General features: G+C 42.0%; 1 protein-coding gene across 6 annotated transcripts in view; it reads left to right on the forward strand.

Moving 5' to 3' along the window:
• Positions 1–5,187: 5,187 nt before the first annotated feature.
• Positions 5,188–17,759, forward strand: part of ERBIN (erbb2 interacting protein) — a 122,071-nt gene continuing 109,499 nt past the window's right edge. For 2 of the 6 annotated variants that reach the window (XM_035309243.1, XM_035309248.1), the window contains exon 1: positions 5,564–5,692. The gene's annotated coding sequence lies outside the window, so the exon portion shown is untranslated. Of the gene's footprint in view, positions 5,207–5,231; positions 5,271–5,562; positions 5,693–6,111; positions 6,133–17,759 lie in introns of those variants that run through there. The other 4 variants (XM_035309244.1, XM_035309245.1, XM_035309247.1 and 1 more) reach the window with 4 other exon arrangements.

Below are 17,759 nucleotides of genomic sequence, written 5' to 3' on the forward strand. Positions count from 1 at the left end.
CATAGCAAAATAGCAACAGCATCACAACTGCCCTCTCAAAATGCACAAAAGTTAGATAAACTTTTAATTGAAACAGTTTTTCTCTCACTTTTGCAGAACATGGAATGGGTTTGGGAGAAAGATGGAAATAAAGTTTAATTTCAGGTAAAGAAAAACAACTATAAAAAGGTTGGAAAGCAGTGCCCTAAGGGCTTCATTGCAACAGTTATAGTTTACACTGAACGTTTTTCCACAAATCAAAAGGTTTCTGTGCCACCTACATATGGATTTAAGTGGATTTGTCTCACCAAAGATAACATATAAGTCTTTTTTTTTCCTTGATTAATTTTTTTCTGTGCAAATTCAAGGGGGAAATCTTTTCACCAAAGCTGTGTGTTTAATCTCAATGCGCACTGTCTAATTACAACACTATGAAAAACGTTCATGAAAATATGTTGAGCTGCTGCTGTCACGATGCTCAGATGTAATCTCTACTATTTTGCTAATAGTGTGGTTAATCAATCTACGCACTTTCTCAACCTTAGTCCAAAAAAGCACAATACTTTAAAGATATTATTTATAGAGATCATATTAAAGAGTAATTACAGCTCTAGGCTAAAGTGCACTTCTCAAAGCACTTGGTAAAGCCACTTTCTCTGTTGAGAGCTTTTGCTTATTTGCAGGCATGGAAATGAGTTAATACACAACTTTTTCACCTTTGTGGCCTGGAAAGTCAGTATTCTTCTTAGCGATGTAGCATATTAGTCTTATCTGCTAGGTATTAAAATTTCGTTTTGATGGAGGCAACTAGGAGATGAAAACTGTGAATTAAAACACTTAAAATGTTACTTTAGTTTTATTGTTTGCAAATATCATGCCTTAGAACTTAGGACCGATATAAGTGAAAAAAAATGTATATTTTAGATTCAGAAAAACTATTCTAAAACTATTCTTCCCATATGAAAATGGAAAAGCCTGTAATTGTTTTCAGTTATGCCAGTCAAACAAAGACAATGCTTTATATTTTGTTTGCTTGAAGGCGAAGGAATAAAATTCTGAAAAGAGAACATTTCTTAGTACTTAGAACTATGCCATTTGTATTTTTCAGGTGGGGAGTAGAAAGGGTAAGAATAACTGAAGAAAGTGATTTGAAGAGTTTGCAAGGTGGTGAGGTGGGGAAAACAAACTCTTGATTGCAGTGATGAAAAAAAAATCCACAAGTGTTTTAACATATTCGGAAAAAAGTCATTGATTTCCCCCAAAATAAAATTTTTACTTATTGTGCACATATGCTAAAAACTAAGAGACTTGGATTGTCAATGTTAGTCCCCCATAAGAATAACTAAAGGTCAGAATAGAGATAAGAAAGCCACAGAATGTAAAATAAATGCAATTCATCCTACGGTTACAGAAACCTGGAGTTATTAATTGGTTATCATGATAGGTATCTTTATCATAAATGTGCCAATATAGAATAATTCTGTAGTGATATCTGTGATACATTTACAACGTCTCGTTATGCATCACCTATTCACCAACTCGTTACTCTAGAATTCATTCTCATGGGTGTTCATTAGCTTAAAGACACCACGTTAAATTTTAAGTGAACTTGCCACAGAAATTCTTCTTTCCTACCAATGGAGAGGGAGGAATGCTGGTTTTCCTATAGGATGCAGAGCAATATTAACTATCACAGAACTGTCATATGGAGCTACTGCAGAGCTGGCATAGTTGATTTCCTATATAAAAGCTATATCAGGTATAATAAGAATCAGGATTTTTTCTCAGACACAAATATCCTCAGCAGCATTAATTGTTTGCCTTTTTTTTTGGTCCATGGACCTTACCAAGGGCAGTTGGTATGGGTGCAAAGGGAAAACACTGAGCAAATAGCTCATTTCAAGCAAATTCATAAGCTGCTCTTTTTAACAACTTCACGTTTAACTCTTTGTCATTAGCATGTCCAGAAGCAGCTCTGCAGGAGCTTGCGAACAAGGGATTGATGGCTACGATCCACTGAAATCCATGTCCTCACATGGCATGGCCGCAGCTTTCATTCCTTTCCATTTGTTTTGACCAGCGCAAGATTCATGTGAAGGCATCAGCTGTCAAAACAGGCTTTAGCCTAAGAGGCTGCAGCATGGCTTAAAGTCACTGTTAAGGAGACTGTCCAGGAGCAAAGCAGTCCAAATCAGGGAAGAGTAAAGGTGCTTTAACATCACCTTTTTGTCTTTTCTCCTCCTCGCGAAACGCAGTGCCAAGAGTTCCTAAGCCACAATTCAGGAGCTCACCCATGGTAACCAAGGAAGAGAAATACAAACAAAAAGTCACAATAAAGTGTTTAAAAATAACTCTAAAACATTCCTAACCATTTCTGGAACACAGTATATACAAAATAGGTTGTGGTGTTAAAAAGGTTTTCTATTGCTACTTGCATTCTACTCCAAAACTTAGTCCCACAATACACTTGATTTTACTATTTGAAAAATCTTGGAACTGAATATAGAAAAAGTGTCTTTCTATGGCATAACGCACTGTTTAATTAATGTAAATTTTGTATTGTTTCAATGTTAAACTGAGCAGAGACCATTCACTTAGCTTCTCTTTAAATATATGAGATAGGTACTACGCATTTAGGAAGTTGTAACAATATACTTCTGGGCCTTAACTGCCCCTGAATTGAACCAGTTTTTTGTTGACTTCACCAGCATAAATGTGGTACAAGCCAGTTGTGAATCAGATCAATCAGAATCTGTTACATTAAGGCACTCCGAACAGATCATGGGCAAATTTAAATTATGGGGTGTCCAAAATAAATGACAAAACTTCAATACACACTTTTTTATAGAAATGATTACTTAATCTCTCTTATGTCTTTCAGGCAATTATCACTTCCAGTAATTATTATTTAGTTATCTAATATTGCAATAATGTCCAGAAGCAACAGTTCAAATCAAGCTAAAATCCACTGTTCAAGTCGGCACCCAAGCATTTATTGAGAAGAAACATTTACCTTGGAGGCCTTTCAATCTAACTCAGAAAAGCTGAAAGGCATGAATATAACAAGTATTAGTAAGAATAGGGAAAAACGGAAATAAAACAGTTACTCTGAACTACTACATGTGTTGTTTAGACCATTTGAACTCTCAAAACAGACAAATTTAGATGGGGCTGTTTCACTAATCGTTCTTTCAGTTTAGCTTTATATCTACTCATGTTGCTGTTCAAATATAAAAAGAGGAATTTGAATGAGAGAAGTTTGGGCTTGGTGTCTAATGTGAAATTGTGTGTAAAGAATTTGTTTAAACTATCACTGGGATCACTTGCATAGTCTCACTTGAAAGACTCATTAAGTAACTCTATATTTTGTACTTTGTGCACTTAATCTGTAATTATATGGTAACTGGGATAACAACTCTGGGAATTAATGTTGCTGGGGACTCTGTGGAAGCTGTAATCTAAATACTGTCTCGATATTTATAGCACTTTTAAATCCCTGGGATAACTCGTGGTATTCTCCGAATTTGCACAGATAGTTAGTTGTATCTTGTCCATGTAATATGTCTTCAGGAGCTGTGGTCTTGCTATCTATAGTTTCAGTAATCTTTGGCTAGGCTTTTATTTTTGATGGCTAAAACTGTAAGTGAAATGGCGTCTTACATTGAAACTAACGTTACAATTACAGTAGATCCATCATGGGAACAATAGTTGCTATAAATTTCCCACACCCATCTGCTACCCAGCTGCATTAATAAATGCATTAGGCAATTTTCAGTAAACTTTGCCAAAGAACAATTTCACACCAAAACCAGCTACAATAATCTCATGCGTAACACAGGTGCCTTGTAGAGTTCACGATGGAGGACATCTGTGGCAGAAAGGCACTCGTATTAATGACGGTAAGATGCATTATTGGTCGTTACATAGGAACGGTCACGAGACAAAATATCAGCAACTTTCCTAAGAGCACTAGTGTAGCGCCTTAGAGCGAGAAACTCTGAATTTGTTGTCGGTGCTTTGAACTTTGGGGACGGAAGCTCTCATGCTTGGCCCGTGTCCAAAGCTGAGTTATTTGAAGAACATACCTTACCTGAACAACAAAAACAAAAAAATACAAGGAAGTTTTGGAACATTTATTTATTGGAATATATACGTATACACATGTATGCATACAGATGCATGGTTACCAGCTCTGATGGCTGTATTTAATTCAGTTAGATTATTTAGACCTGGGCACAGCTGCAGTCCCCGAGGAGGGCTGTACGTAAAGATGGAAGATTCACGGAGCAGCAGAGAGGCAGCCAGTGTGGCTGCCCTCACGGCACGGCACGCCTGTTCGCTGCATCTGGGTACTACCCAGCGACTCCAACACACGGCTCCCGCACACAGGCAGCAACTTTGACGGAAGAAGCAGCAGTGTTAAATGCAGCGGGCGCACACCCTCCTGCCCAGCCCTGTTTCGGTGCTCGGGGTTGAGGCGTTTTCGCCCAAAGCCCCGTCAGGGGCCGAGGGGGGCAGCCGCCGACCTCGAGCCGCTGGAGTCGGGGGCTGGTGGGGCTTTTCACTTCAGGTTGGCACTGAGCTGACACGCCACTCCCCACTGCTGGCCGGCGGCTCATGTAAAATGCCACTTTTTAGCATTTTGCCCCAATTTTCGGGAGGCAGCCGCAGCCACAACTCCCCGCCGACCTCCCAGCGGGCAGCAAGGCGGGCGGCCCCCGCCCCGCCCCCCCCCGCCCCATTCCTCCACAGCGCGCTCCCGCCCCCCGCGGGGCACCATTGGCTGTGGGGCCCGTCCCTCACAACCTTCCTGGCCGGGGATTGGCCGAGCCACCGCCTCCTGTCCTCGGCCCCGCACCGGCTAGGGCTCGGCGGCGGTGGCGGCGCTGCGCATCCCCTCCCCCCCCCTTCCATCCCGCCGCCGCCAGTGGGGGCGCTCCCGCCGCTCCCACACGGCCCCGGCCCCGGCCCCGGCCCCGGCCCCGGCCTGGGCCTGGGCCTGGGCCTGGGCCTGGGCGGCGGCGGCCTCCCGCCCTCGTACGCCCCGCTCCCGTTGTCCGTGTGTCCCCATCCATCCGTCCGTCCGTCCGTCCACCCATCCATCCCGCCCCGGGGCACCGCCGCCGCCGTCGCCGGGGCGGGCGGGGGGAGGGAGGCGGAGAGCGCGGGGAGCAGGGGGAAGTGTGCGAGAGGAGGCGGGGAGAGGGCGGCGGCGGCGGGCGGGCAGGTGAGGAGGGACGGCGGCACGGAGCGAGAGGGCGTCCCGCGCCCCTCGTGCCCTTGGCGGCGGGGTGAGGGGCACCGGGGGCGGACGCAGAGGGACGGGGACCGGGGGGGCGCCCTCTGTGCGGGGCGGGGACCGCGGGGCACGGCCCGGAGCCGCCGCCGGGAGGAGCCTGGCTCGGCTCGGCTCGGCTCGGCTGAGATCGGCTGAGATCGGCTCTCCTCGGCTCGGCTCGGCTCGGCCCGGCCCGGCCGCCTCCCCCCGCGCTCTCTCACGCACACCGCCCCCGTCCTCGCCGAAAGCTGTTGCATCTATTTTTTTTTTTTTTTTTTTCCCCCCTCTCTCTTTTTTTTTTTTTTTTCTTTCCCTCTCTCTCCTCCCTCCTCTCCTCCCCCTCCTCCCCCCGAAGGAGCAGGGCACTCGGTCGGATTTAAGACGTTTCCCCGGGGTGTCGGGAGAAAGCGCTGCCCGCCGGACCCGGCCGAAGAGGTGAGCGGCACGGGGAGGGCCGGGGGGCACCGATCCTTCCCCGGCTGCCGGAGGGGGTGGGGAGAAAGGAAGGACTTCACGCTTCGTTTTTATATCCTGTTTTTTTTTTTTTTTTTTTTTTTTTTTTTTTGGCCTTTATTTTTGTTGTTTTATTTTTTTCTGCCTTTTCCGCCTCGCGTCGCTCGGCAGCCCTTTGTGCCCCTCTCGGCGCGGGGCTGCCGGAGTGGAGGCGGCGGCCGCTGTCCGGGGGGCTCGGTGAGGGGACCTGGGGGGGCGGAAAGTTTTTCAGCTCCTCGGGCACAGAAGTTTCTTTGTTCGGCCGGAGGAAAGTACTGAACTGAAACCGCTCGGCTCCGCGGCTGCTGCTCCAAGCCCTTCCCTGCGAAACCGAGCCCCGCCAGCTAATTAAGTTCTCGGGAAATGAGAAAGTCCCGAAGGAGGTAATCTCGTCTTATTTCACCGACAGAACCCCGGGCTCGGCGCTCCCTGCCTCTGCCCTGTCCCGCCTGCCTTTCATCGTGTTTTCTGGGGGACCGGCTACCCTCCGGCCCGTCCCCCTGAAAAGAAATTGCTCTTAAATTTCTTCGGAACGGCGTGCCCTCGATAAAGCCTGCCTCAGTTTTTCCCCCCTCGACGGCTGCCGCCACCTCTCTTCCTCCCCTCCGCCTTCTCTGTCCCCGAGATGACGGGTTTGACTGCATATTTTTCAGCTTGTAAGGGAAGGTCTGCGCTGCTGCGTTTTGATCTTTGCCCGGGTTTATCTTGAGGGACCCCCCCCATTTAAAAGCAGAAAAGCTTGCTAGCGATGTGACTTCTTAAACGTACGTGCCGTTGAACTTCCGAGTTAATGTAGCCGTGTTTATTTTCTGCTGACCGTTTTCTCCTTTATCATTTTTTGAGAAGAGTCCCGTGCGACGCTGCAGGAGGGGAAGCTAATCGCGAAGTTTTGGTGTAAGGTTTTTGTGCTGCTGGTGCAGGGTTCTGTTACACCGCCCAACTAGGTGCATTTAGCGAAAGCAGTATTGCTCACCACAAACTCATTTCACATGCCTCAAAGAGGCAATTATTGGTTAGTTCCTTCGTGATTGTGAACACTTAAAATGAGCTAGAAGCCATGGCTCTCTGCTTGCTCATTTAAATTTTTGTTCCTGTTTGACGAACTCAAAACCAGCGTATTTGTCAGATAGGGTGTTCGTGGTTCAGACTCTGAAGTCTCTGAGATGTGTTGGTGTTTGTAAGAATTGGACAAAGTCGGTTCTTTGAAAAATTTTTAAAGCTGCGATCTAAGTAGTTTTTTAACAGCACCAAGTGTGCGAGAAAAAAAGTTATCAATCCAACTCTGCTTGATACAGTGTGAGGAAAAATCTTAACATTTAGCTGAACTAAAGTGGCTTCTGTGGCTGATAACAAGTAAATGATTTGGCTTGCAATTTATGGACTTACCTTTCTAGGCAGTAGAAAGGTTATTCTTAGGCATCTGAAAGGCCTGAACAAAATAGATGGCAGTGAACTTCAGCTTCCTTATATGGCTGATGCTTGGCAGAAAAGCAATGAAGCCTAAATAGAGTAATCCTTTTACAAAGAACGGTCACTTTCCAAAGCAGCGTTTCAGTCCCAATAATGACTTGAGATTCCGTGGGGGGGAGGGAGAAATTGTAGCAATGCATGACAAATTTAGTTGTAAACCACTGTGTTCTAATGGATGCAATTTTGTTTCTTTTCAGACCTTTTGTGTTTCTCATGATGCACTTGATATTTTTCAATGCCATGTAGAAGAATAGATCCTTGTAGTGGAGCCACAACTTTTTACACTAGTGTTTTGTCACCATGGTAGCTATGGATAAGGCCCTTTTTAATGATGAAAGTGTAATTCAGTGCTGCTCACAGCTAATGGTTATATCATAGAATGCCATTCATGTCATTAACATAGTTTAGAAGTTATGAAGGAGTGTATTCTTTCTTGAGATCAACCATCTCAACTAAATCAGGCTTACATTGGCATTTGTATTGTGGATAAAATGATGCAAGTACACGTGGTAGCCGATGTTGTTTGAAACAAAGCTTTCCTAGGTACGTGATGATGGCTTGGGGAAATGTTCTTTTTACCTGTCTGTTCTGTGCTTGTGAGTTACATTAAGCTCATGTAAACATTGATAATTTCAAGTAGGTATGCTTGCAATGACAGAGGTAGAAGTTACGGCAAAAGGCATGCTATGGAATGTGACTGTCGTGAGGACCACTTGTATCTTGTTTCAACAGTCTTGTCAATAGATTAGTCGCTAACAAGCTGCGTGGTATATGATGTGTGATATAAATGTGGTGTTCCGTAGGATATCCATTTTCACATCACGCTGATGTGAATTGATGAGGCAGCTCCATTGTGAAAGTATTATTGAACGAAAGTTGCCTAGGGTATTAAACTGGTGGTGTAACATAAGTGTTACGGTTTGTCAGTGAAGTTTGTGAAGTTTGTCAGTCTGCAGCCCTACGTGTGGAGGGCCATGCTTGGAGGATCTAAACTGAGGGAAGGCGTGCATGTACGTAACACGCATCAAACTTCCCATGTTAGCAGCATGTTCTAGAAATAGAAGGGGATGGGAGCAGGATTCTTCAACTCAGCTTTCCTGTAGGGGTGTAATGAATCATTGCCTGTCTGCTTTTTTTTTTTTTTTTTTTTTCAGTTGTTGTTCTGTTTTTGTTCTTCCTGCTTCCAAACAAAAAGGAAAATCTTCTAGGGAAAATGTTACGTAAAGATCAGATGTTTGATATGTTGTCTTTTCAGTAGGTTCTCCCTGTGGGATAACCTGGTCCGCTAAAGGAGGGTCTGACGTTACTCCACGTAGAGGAATTACAGATCTTACCTCTTCCGAATGAGTAACCAGTCAGGTTGACAGGAAAGTTACTCTTAACAGATATGAAAATTGCATCCTTTTGTGAGCACACAAGTGATGCTGATGACAGTCAATATAGGTAGTTAAATGTGAATTATTTGGAAAGTGAAGATTTAGAAACATCACTATTTTACCTTTGTCAGCTTCTGAGTAACTGAAAGTATGTCAGGCAACACTTTTCACATCAGAGTGAAAACACTGAACTAATGTTTTTATCACATTTAGTAAATAGTTCACAAATAACTTAATTCTTTATTTTTAAGTTTACAAAGTGCAATATCAGCAAGTTGCTATACTATTAAATTCCTAGTGTCTTCAGAACATCTGTGAAGTCCATGCACACTTTTGAGGTAAAGGCTGCCTTTCTACAACTTTTAAAAGTTTAACTGATTTTGGGACTTTTGCCTCATGTTGTGATCGCACAGGGAACATCTTTTTGCTGGTTTTGTGGGTAACTTGTGAAGGGTTTGGTGGATACTCGTGTGGCAGTCTCTGGTCCAGCTGGGGACACAAAGTATTTTTTTGGTGGGGTAGAAGGCGGAGGCTTGTCCAGGCTTCAGACATGGGTTTCCCCCAGTCTTTACTGTTTCTCTTGGGGAGCAGCTGCAGTGTGCCATTGTAATGTCTAGCTGTGGAGGTGATATGCGGAGCTTGCTGTACCAGCACAGCTGGCACACTGTCTTCTTCTGGGTAAATATCACTATAAAATTGGTAAAGATCCATAAAATCAGACATTAGTAAGTATCAGTAAAAAATAGTGCCTAGTAGACTTCAGTAACAATTAATTGTTGGGGGGACAGTGATGCAGAAAGTACCTTGACTGTGTTTTCTTATTTTTTTCTGAGGAAATTTTTGTTGTGAAAAGGAAGACTTTATTGAAATACAACCTTTAATCATTTATGATTAAAAATTCACTGTTCACATGTAGTGAGAAAAACCTTGTAAATACTGAATTTTGAGAGTGAGAACGCTGAGCTGAGGAGACAGACTTGGTTGTGTTGGTTGATGAAAAACTCAGCGTGAGCCGGCCTTGTGCACTTACAGCCCAGAAAGCCAGCCATACCCTGGGCTACATCAAAAGAAGTGTGGCCAGCAGATTGAGGGAAGTGATTCTGCCCCTCTGCCCTGCTCTTGTGAGACACTACTTGCACTACTTGCTGGGGGCCCCCAGCACAAGAAGGACACAGACCTATTAGGAAAGTCCAGAGGAGGGCCACAAGGATGATCAGAGTGCTGGAACAGCTCTCCAATGAAGACAGTCTGAGAGAGCTGTAGCTGTTCAGCTTGGAAAAGAGAAGGCTCTGGGGAGATCTTACGGGGCCTTCCTGTACCTAAAGAGCGTGCAGGAAAGCTGTGGAGGGACTCTTGGTCAGGGAGTGGAGTGATAGGACAGGAGGAAATGGGTTTAAACTAAAAGAGGAGAGATGTAGATTAGACATAAGGAAGAAATTCTGCACTCAGGAGTTGAGACCCTGGCACAGGTTGCCCAGAGAAGCTGTGGATGCCCCATCCCTGGAGGTGCTCAAGGCCAGGCTGGATGGGGCTTTGGGCAACCTGGTCTGGTGGGAGGTGTCCTTGCCCATGGCAGGGGTTGGAGCTGGCTGATCTTTAAGGTGCCTTCCAAACCAAACCATTCTGTAAACTTCTGCCTGCATAAGAAAAATGGGAGCAGTGAATATTGGTATGATTGTTAGTATTTTTTATTATATAGTGATCTTCATATAATTCTGCTTTTTCTGCCATTCTTCCTCATCAGTTACCTGCTCTTTTTAAGATTTCTTTTCCCTATTACTTAAATTTTAATACAGATACTTCGTTTATTACTCTTTTAGTTTCGTCTGTACTTCCCTTAAAGATGATACTGAAGCATGGTGTTTCAACACTAAATCACACCTTCCACCTTTAACAATACATCATGATTTGCATAATTGAGAAATAAAGCTAAACAAACCTCTTTGTTTGGTTTCATTCAGGCTGAAATGGAGGCGTGTTTATGTTGGAAAACATCACCATTGTGACTAGTTTCCCTAGGGTAGTTAAAGTTGAAAAGTAGTTTTTTCTGTGTCTGGAACTAATTTGTAGATACCTGATACTAAGCAATCATTATACATAGGAACAACAAGTGATGATTAAGCAGTCTGAGGACAATATGAACCATCTCTGCTGCTGTCTGTCCTGGAAGTTGTTACACGGTCAGAAGGTACCGATGCCTCTAGATCTGCTTGAATTTGAAAGCTGTTAGATTAGGATAGTACACCCTCTCCTCCCCCGTTTATCCACTTCTTCAGGTAATTAATCGGATGATCTTACTCTTCTATCCTATTAGACACTATTAGGTCACCATTCCTGTACATTAAGGCCAAGAAAATGTTAGGTATCAATTTCTGTACTAACTTTGTTGATGAATGAAGGAGGAAGAACAATTTTTCTTCCCCAGTTCTTTATCGATTCAATGATTAGGCTTAGTCTAGACATTAAGGATTGCTGAAGATAGTAAATACGACTTCTGTTCTTGTAAGAGCAAAGCTAGTGAAAAGTGAAAAATGGTAAATGATTCTAAAAGTACAACTTTTGCATAGTTTCTCCATTTTTAAATATCTGATATGAAACCTGGCTTCTTTTGTAAATAAAACTTTTCTCAAACTTTTGTTCCAGGCTTTTGTATAAGTGAATTGTGCAAGCGTAAAGCTTTATTATGTATTAAGGGAAACAGCTACTATAGACAAACTTACTCTTTCTGATTCTCTTACTTAAATCATGAGAATAGTAACTGGAAGAAATTGTAGATCACTGTCCTCAGAGTGATCCATCCCATATTGACTAGATGCATGGATTCCCCTTTTCAAACAAATAAAAAGTCTTCCAAGCATGCTGAATTCTCCAAGATTGTGTAGCTCAGTATGTGTGGTGCTGCACTTCTTGTCTTGTAGCCCTGTCACGAAGCTTGCTGGGATGGAATAGACAGAGATTCATGACTTGGGCCATGCCTGTTTGACTGTTTTGGATTAGCATGTTAGAGATTATCATACGCTTCCAGCGGGGAGATTGCAGCTGTGTGAGTAGAATTTCATTTCTGGGAGCAGGTAGGAGGGAATACAAGTTCAGGTGTTGAGTATTATGTTCTCTTGAAGTTAAAATTCTACCTCTGAAGCATGAGGTTGGGGTGTAGTTGGCTTCCTGTGAGCTGGTAGTGCTCAGAGACTATGTCCTGTGCCAGCTTCTGGGGCTAGCTTTAGGAGCAGAAGAAGCTCTGAAGGGGTTTGTAGTCTTTCTAAAAGTTACAAGTACATGAATGAAAAATTTCTAGTACAATTCTAATTTGGACTCTCCCTTGGAAATGGCTGGGGACTTGTTCTCCTTGGCGGGATAGGTTCACTTATTAACACTGAGTTCAAAATATCTGAATTTCTGTTAGTTTGTTAAAGGTGTGTTTAGAAGGCTGGTTGAAAAAATGGTGTCTGTCTTGACATCCGAGGTACTGTGCTGTGAGTTGCAGCCTTTGGAGTGTTCTCGTCAATTTTTTTATTCTAGTTGGCGTGGGAAGTTTCTGTAGCAGCTATAGGGGGGCACTTGCTCTTCCCAGACACTTCTGAAAGAAAAGTTTCATGTTTATCTGTAGTCCTCTGTCCCTTAAATGTGGGATCTGAGTTTACTACAGTTACAGGACAGATTTCATCAGCATTCCTTGCTCCTTGGAGCTTTTCAGTACTTATCTTTCAAAACTTAAGAAGCTGCCTAAGAAGGAAGGGAGAGAGCATAGGTGCATCAGTACCTCTGAGCAATGTCTGAAATACAGTGCCAGAAGCCTGTGAACATCAGTTGCAGGTTTAGCAAAAATTTTAAGTGTTTGGATGGTAGAAAGTGTTTCTGGGTTCATCGGCAAGGATTCTGGTAGGCTGCTAGGAAACCCTATGAGAGCTACTGCTTTTTCCATGCATCTGCAGTGATCTTGGAATTAATCTTCTTGAGGGAAGAGGTGATAGCTTAGAAGATGATGCCAATTGTCAGTAATGTGGTCAAATTACTGCAGGTCTTCTGTCTTCACAGATAGCCCTGAAGATATGATGGAGGCTGATATTTGACATGGGGTATCAGAGAACTGTTAAATAACAATATTAATGTAAATCACACTTTCTGTCCTCTGTGGAAATGTTATGCTTAATAATCTGTGTGTTAGTGGATGAAGCAAACAAAAAGCTTGGCTACATAAGTATTTACAAGATCGAGGCCTGTATTTTCAGTAAAAGTAAACTGAAAGCATGGCAGCAGAGAAATCTGAAGTCCTTCCTGACTTAAATGCTGTAAAACTACTGGTTTTCCATGCACATATAGAGTATAGCGTGCAGGTATTGAATTGACTTAGATTCCACTCGGCCTAATGCATGGTGCACCTGAGGGGAGGCAGTGGATGTGCAGACAGCTGTTAATATGTGCCCACAGCCTGCTGCTGGTACATTTGTTTGTAGAGGCAAATTATTCTGTGGTGATCTGAATGTCAGCTTGGTAGTGAGTTCTTTTTAGGAGAACATACTCATTTTGGGCTTCTTCTGGTCACATAATCATATGTGATGTTAACCCTGGAGCTGCAGGTCATTTAGATTCTGAGGTAATCTTTTTTTTTTTTTTTTTTCCTGACTTGGCAATACATTTTATCAGTGAGGGAGAAAATTCAAAAGTTCATATCACTGATTCATATCCAGACTTTATACCATTTATTTCAGTAGTGCTTTACTGAACTTCCATAGGTTGATTTATCCTAAGTAATGGAGAATATTCATGAATTCTCTAATAGATCTTCTGGGGAAGAACTGCAAGCAAAGGGAATCGAATGAGGAACACTAGTTGATGTTTGGAACGAACACAAGATTTTACTTTAAGGTCACTTTTGTTGGTTCACATGTAGATATTAGAAAGCTATGAAAAACTAAGTTAAAAATAGTTTCAGGGCTCAACTGTAAGTCAGAAGAAGAGAAAAAGATGGTTAAACCTGTGGGTTCCTGTCCTGTCTGGGAATGTGGCAGGCAGGGGGAATCAATCAAACCTCTGAATTTGGCAAGTCATCTGGCTCTAAATCTGGTAGATAAGATCAGAAATACTGGTATGGGAGAGAGAAATTATTGGAGCTCTGCAGTTCTGCTGTACTATTGTTTAACTATAGTGTGTCTTGTTTGCATCTTTTTTTTTTTTTAGGACTTTTTTTTTTTTCCTGAACAATGTTTTGTGTGGGAGGGACTTTTCTGTGCCTATTAGAAAATCCTGTTTTTCCAGTGTGTTAATCTTACTGCCATGCTTCAGATCTCTTACCAGAAGTTTTATTAAAAAAAAAAAAAAGGTAAACAATACAAGTAACAAAAAAGTAAGACTAAAATAGCCTTTAATAGATTTCATGAGAGGAAAAAAAAGACTTTTCCATTTGTATTTATCTGGGTGATGTCCTTGTCTTTTCAAGGAGCGCTTATTTTGTCTTGTTTTACTGAAGCAAAGCAGAGGTGCCAAGGATCATGACATTGTTGCGTGTTTTTTTGCAGTTCTGCTGTTACTAGAGAAAGGCCGTAGAGCAGGCAAACGTTTTCATGGGGTTTTCCTGTTCAGTGCTGGTAAAAAGGAAGGAGAGGTATTGTCAGGATTTCCAATGTCCTGTAGCCTTTCATGACATTAATGTTACTGAATTGGTTTTGCAGTAGCAGGCTGTGACCCCCCTAGGGAAAGACCACGGCCCTGTCAATGGAACAAGTTAAAGGAAAGTGTTATGGGATGGGAGAGAAATACAGCTTTAATCACTACTTTCTTCCAGCTATCATTCTTACTTCTCTCTTACCTCTGCACTTAAAAGCAAAAACAAAAACGAAAAACTGGTCAAGAGCCAACAGATTGTTACTTAGACTTCTGAAAACAGTGTGCACTCTCTTCCGTCTCACCAGATGGAGAGAGTCCCTGCCTATTTCTGTTGAACTCTATTATATACTTGCTCATTTTAGGTTCATAGATCACCAAGTTATTCCTTTTGTGTTAAACATTGGTAAGTGTTAAATTTCAGCTTGTGAATATGAAATCTCTATTGAGGAATAACCTTAAAATCAGAATGCTGTTATTTTTCCAAAAACTTGCATTAACTTTTTTTTAATCTTTCAAAGGTCTGATGGGGAAGCACCTGTTGGACAATTCAAACTATTTGAAATCACAGTTAGGAAATTTCTTTAAATACCTGCATTGTGCTATTCAGTTTTCCTGGTCTGAGGAGAAGTAGTTGACATGTTAATAGCAAATCAGCACCACTTCAATAGTGTCATAATAATGCTGCAACTTTTTTTTTTCCTCCTGCTAAAAAGCACAGGATTTCAGGAGCTTAAGCAACGCTTTAAGCTGAGTTATTATTAAACCCATTCTGAATTCAGTTTTTAAACTATAATTTGCACTGTGAAGGGAAGGAAGAATCTTAATTCTACTTAAACCACCTGTCAGGTGAGAAACTTTCTTGACTTTAGCAAATTATTATCTATGTTGATAATAGAGCTTTTAGAGAACTTGTCCTTCAAAATAATTGTCTAAATTCCCAGTAATTCTTTTATTTTTTTTTTTTTGTTTTAAGCTTTAAGCTATCATTTTTTCTCTATCTAAAGAGGCAAAAATACTTTTAAGTATTAAGAAGAAAGCATTTAAGAATATTCTTCCATTAATTTTGTTGTAACAGTTGCTTATTTGATCTCCAGTATGCCTGATGCATTAAAATAAAACTAACGTAAGTTGTGTTTTTTTTTTTTTTCTTTAATCATAGTCTGTTGTCATAGAGGAACACAACACTGTGAAAAGAAAAATAAGTTAATGCCTTTTGCACTATTACTGTGTTAAGAGTGGAGGAAGGCTATAAATTGGCAAAAATCAAATACATATTGTGAGATTAAAGCCGAATCAATACGGAACGAAATATTGGTGCTTAGCTGCATGAGAGATGTGAAGTCTTGTAGTTAGAAAAACAAGGTTCAGGCAAAGAGGAGTGTTGTATATCACCATTATGAACAACTAATTGGGATGGATGAAGATTTACATATGATTCAATGTAAAGAAAAACACAGAATCATAGAATGGCTCGGGTTGGAAGGGAACTTAAAGATCATCTAACTCCAACCCCCTCCCATAGGCAGGGATGCCACCCACTAGACCAGATTTCCCAGAGTCTCATCTGACCTGGTCTTGAGCACCGCCAGGGATGGGGCATCCACAGCTTCTCTGGGTAGCCTGTGCCAGTGCCTCACCACCCTCTGAGTGATGAATTTCCTCCTGACCTCTAATCTAAATCTCCCCTCTTTTAGTTTACAGAATCACAGGTAGGTTGAGGTTGGAAGGGACCTCTGAAGATCATCTGTTCCAGCCCCCCTGCCAAGCAGGATCACCCAAAGCAAATTGAGCAGGATGGCATGCATCCAAGTGGGTTCTGAATATCTCTGGAGAAGGAGACTCCACAACCTTTCTGGGCAACCTGTGCCAGTGCTCCATTCCCCCTTGTCCTGTCATTATCTGATGGAGCAAAAAGTTGCTCTCTATCTTTTACATAAGCCCCCCCATAAGACATTCCTTTATTTGTTTAAGACAATGACTTCTAAAACTGCTGAGAGTGATGTTGAGCTCCTACATGTAATAATCATTGTGTAAATCAGAGGGAAAAGGTGCTGGGAATCTGGAAAATACTTTTTTTTTTTTTTTTTTGAGACTTTTACTCATTATAGAAATAGTGGCTGCTTCTTATTGTAGCAGTGAAAAAGATGCATTTAAGGAAAGTTATTTTTAAAAAGTTTCATTGTAAACGGAAGCTTGCTGCTGTTACTACTACATTTCATACTAAGCAGATGCAAAAGCAAAAAAAAAGACTAATTGTCCAGGTGGGTAGCAAAACAAAGACAAATATTCTTTAAGGGGGAAGAATTCTGAAGCAAAATGGAAGCCCCCCTGTATATTCTGTTTTTTTTTAAGCAGTAACTTTCATTAGAGTACAACATAGTGTTCTGTGTGTCAGGATGCGCCTATACCTGTATTTTTGGTAGGATTTATTTTTTTGAAATAGAGCAGTCCACAAAGGGCGTTGAGTACACACATCCACGTGCACTCCTGCTTTTCAGCTCTGTTCTGCGAGTGTGATTCCACTTGTGTTTCTCTCACCACAGACTGAGTTGTGTGACCTGTCTAGATTTGGTGCAGCTTTTTCTGGTCAGCTTATCGATTTTGTTGCTAGCTCCAAGGTACGGTGCGTGGTTCCTCCTCCCATGTTCCCAACCTTTGATTTCTCAGTTTTTCAAAGTCTCCTGTTTTTTTTGGGCCCACTCTGTTATTCTGACCTTTGTTGTTTGATCATCCTAATTTTAGCTAGGAATTCTGGCAGTTACATTGTTGCGCGGGATAGTGTGTGTAAAGCAGGACATCAGTTTTTGGTTTGTTTTAGTCTATAGACAACACAGTGTAGGGAATAAATTCTCGCTAGGAATCTTCTGATAAGAGTTTCTCTCTCTGTCTGTCTCACTCTCTCTCCCTCTGTCCTCTAGTTTGTGCTGAACTGTTACGCATTGCCTGGATTTATCTGCAGGCAATTAGATGGAAAGTCTAGTTCACAGATGAGAACTTTTCTTGTGTATTGAAGTGCTGCATATTTACAACAGTGCAGCTTGCTTGTTTAAAAACCGTTGCTATCTGCTGCAGATGGCTGCATAGTCTAAGGAGTGGTTTCCTGGTTACATTGTACATGAAGTGCCAAACACCATGAGAGCAGTTTTGTTCTGGAATGCCAAAATACATTAAATCCATTCAGGAAGCAACATATGTCAAATGAATAAAAATACCACACTCGTGTGAAACAGAATGTGGCAGCTATGTTTTTCAAATCTGTTCCCCTAGCCCCTCAAATTAAGGGGTTAAAGGGACTTTGTGTTTAAAGTATTGAAGATAGTATTCAATATTAGTTGCTTTCATAGGCTTTTGGCATTTTCACTACTGTTTGTTTACGTATAGCTTGTTTTTTATTTTGATTAGCATATGTCATATGCTGAAATTGAAACAGTGAGGCTATCAATAGGGGTGCTGTATATGGAAAAAAAAAGTACTGTATTTCCCTCCTTGGATATCTAGGCTGTGCAAGCATGCAGGACTCCTTTTTTTTTTTTTTTTAAATATATATATATATTTATTTA

The sequence above is a fragment of the Oxyura jamaicensis genome, chromosome Z (assembly GCF_011077185.1).
Source record: "Oxyura jamaicensis isolate SHBP4307 breed ruddy duck chromosome Z, BPBGC_Ojam_1.0, whole genome shotgun sequence".
Classification (NCBI taxonomy): domain Eukaryota; kingdom Metazoa; phylum Chordata; class Aves; order Anseriformes; family Anatidae; genus Oxyura; species Oxyura jamaicensis.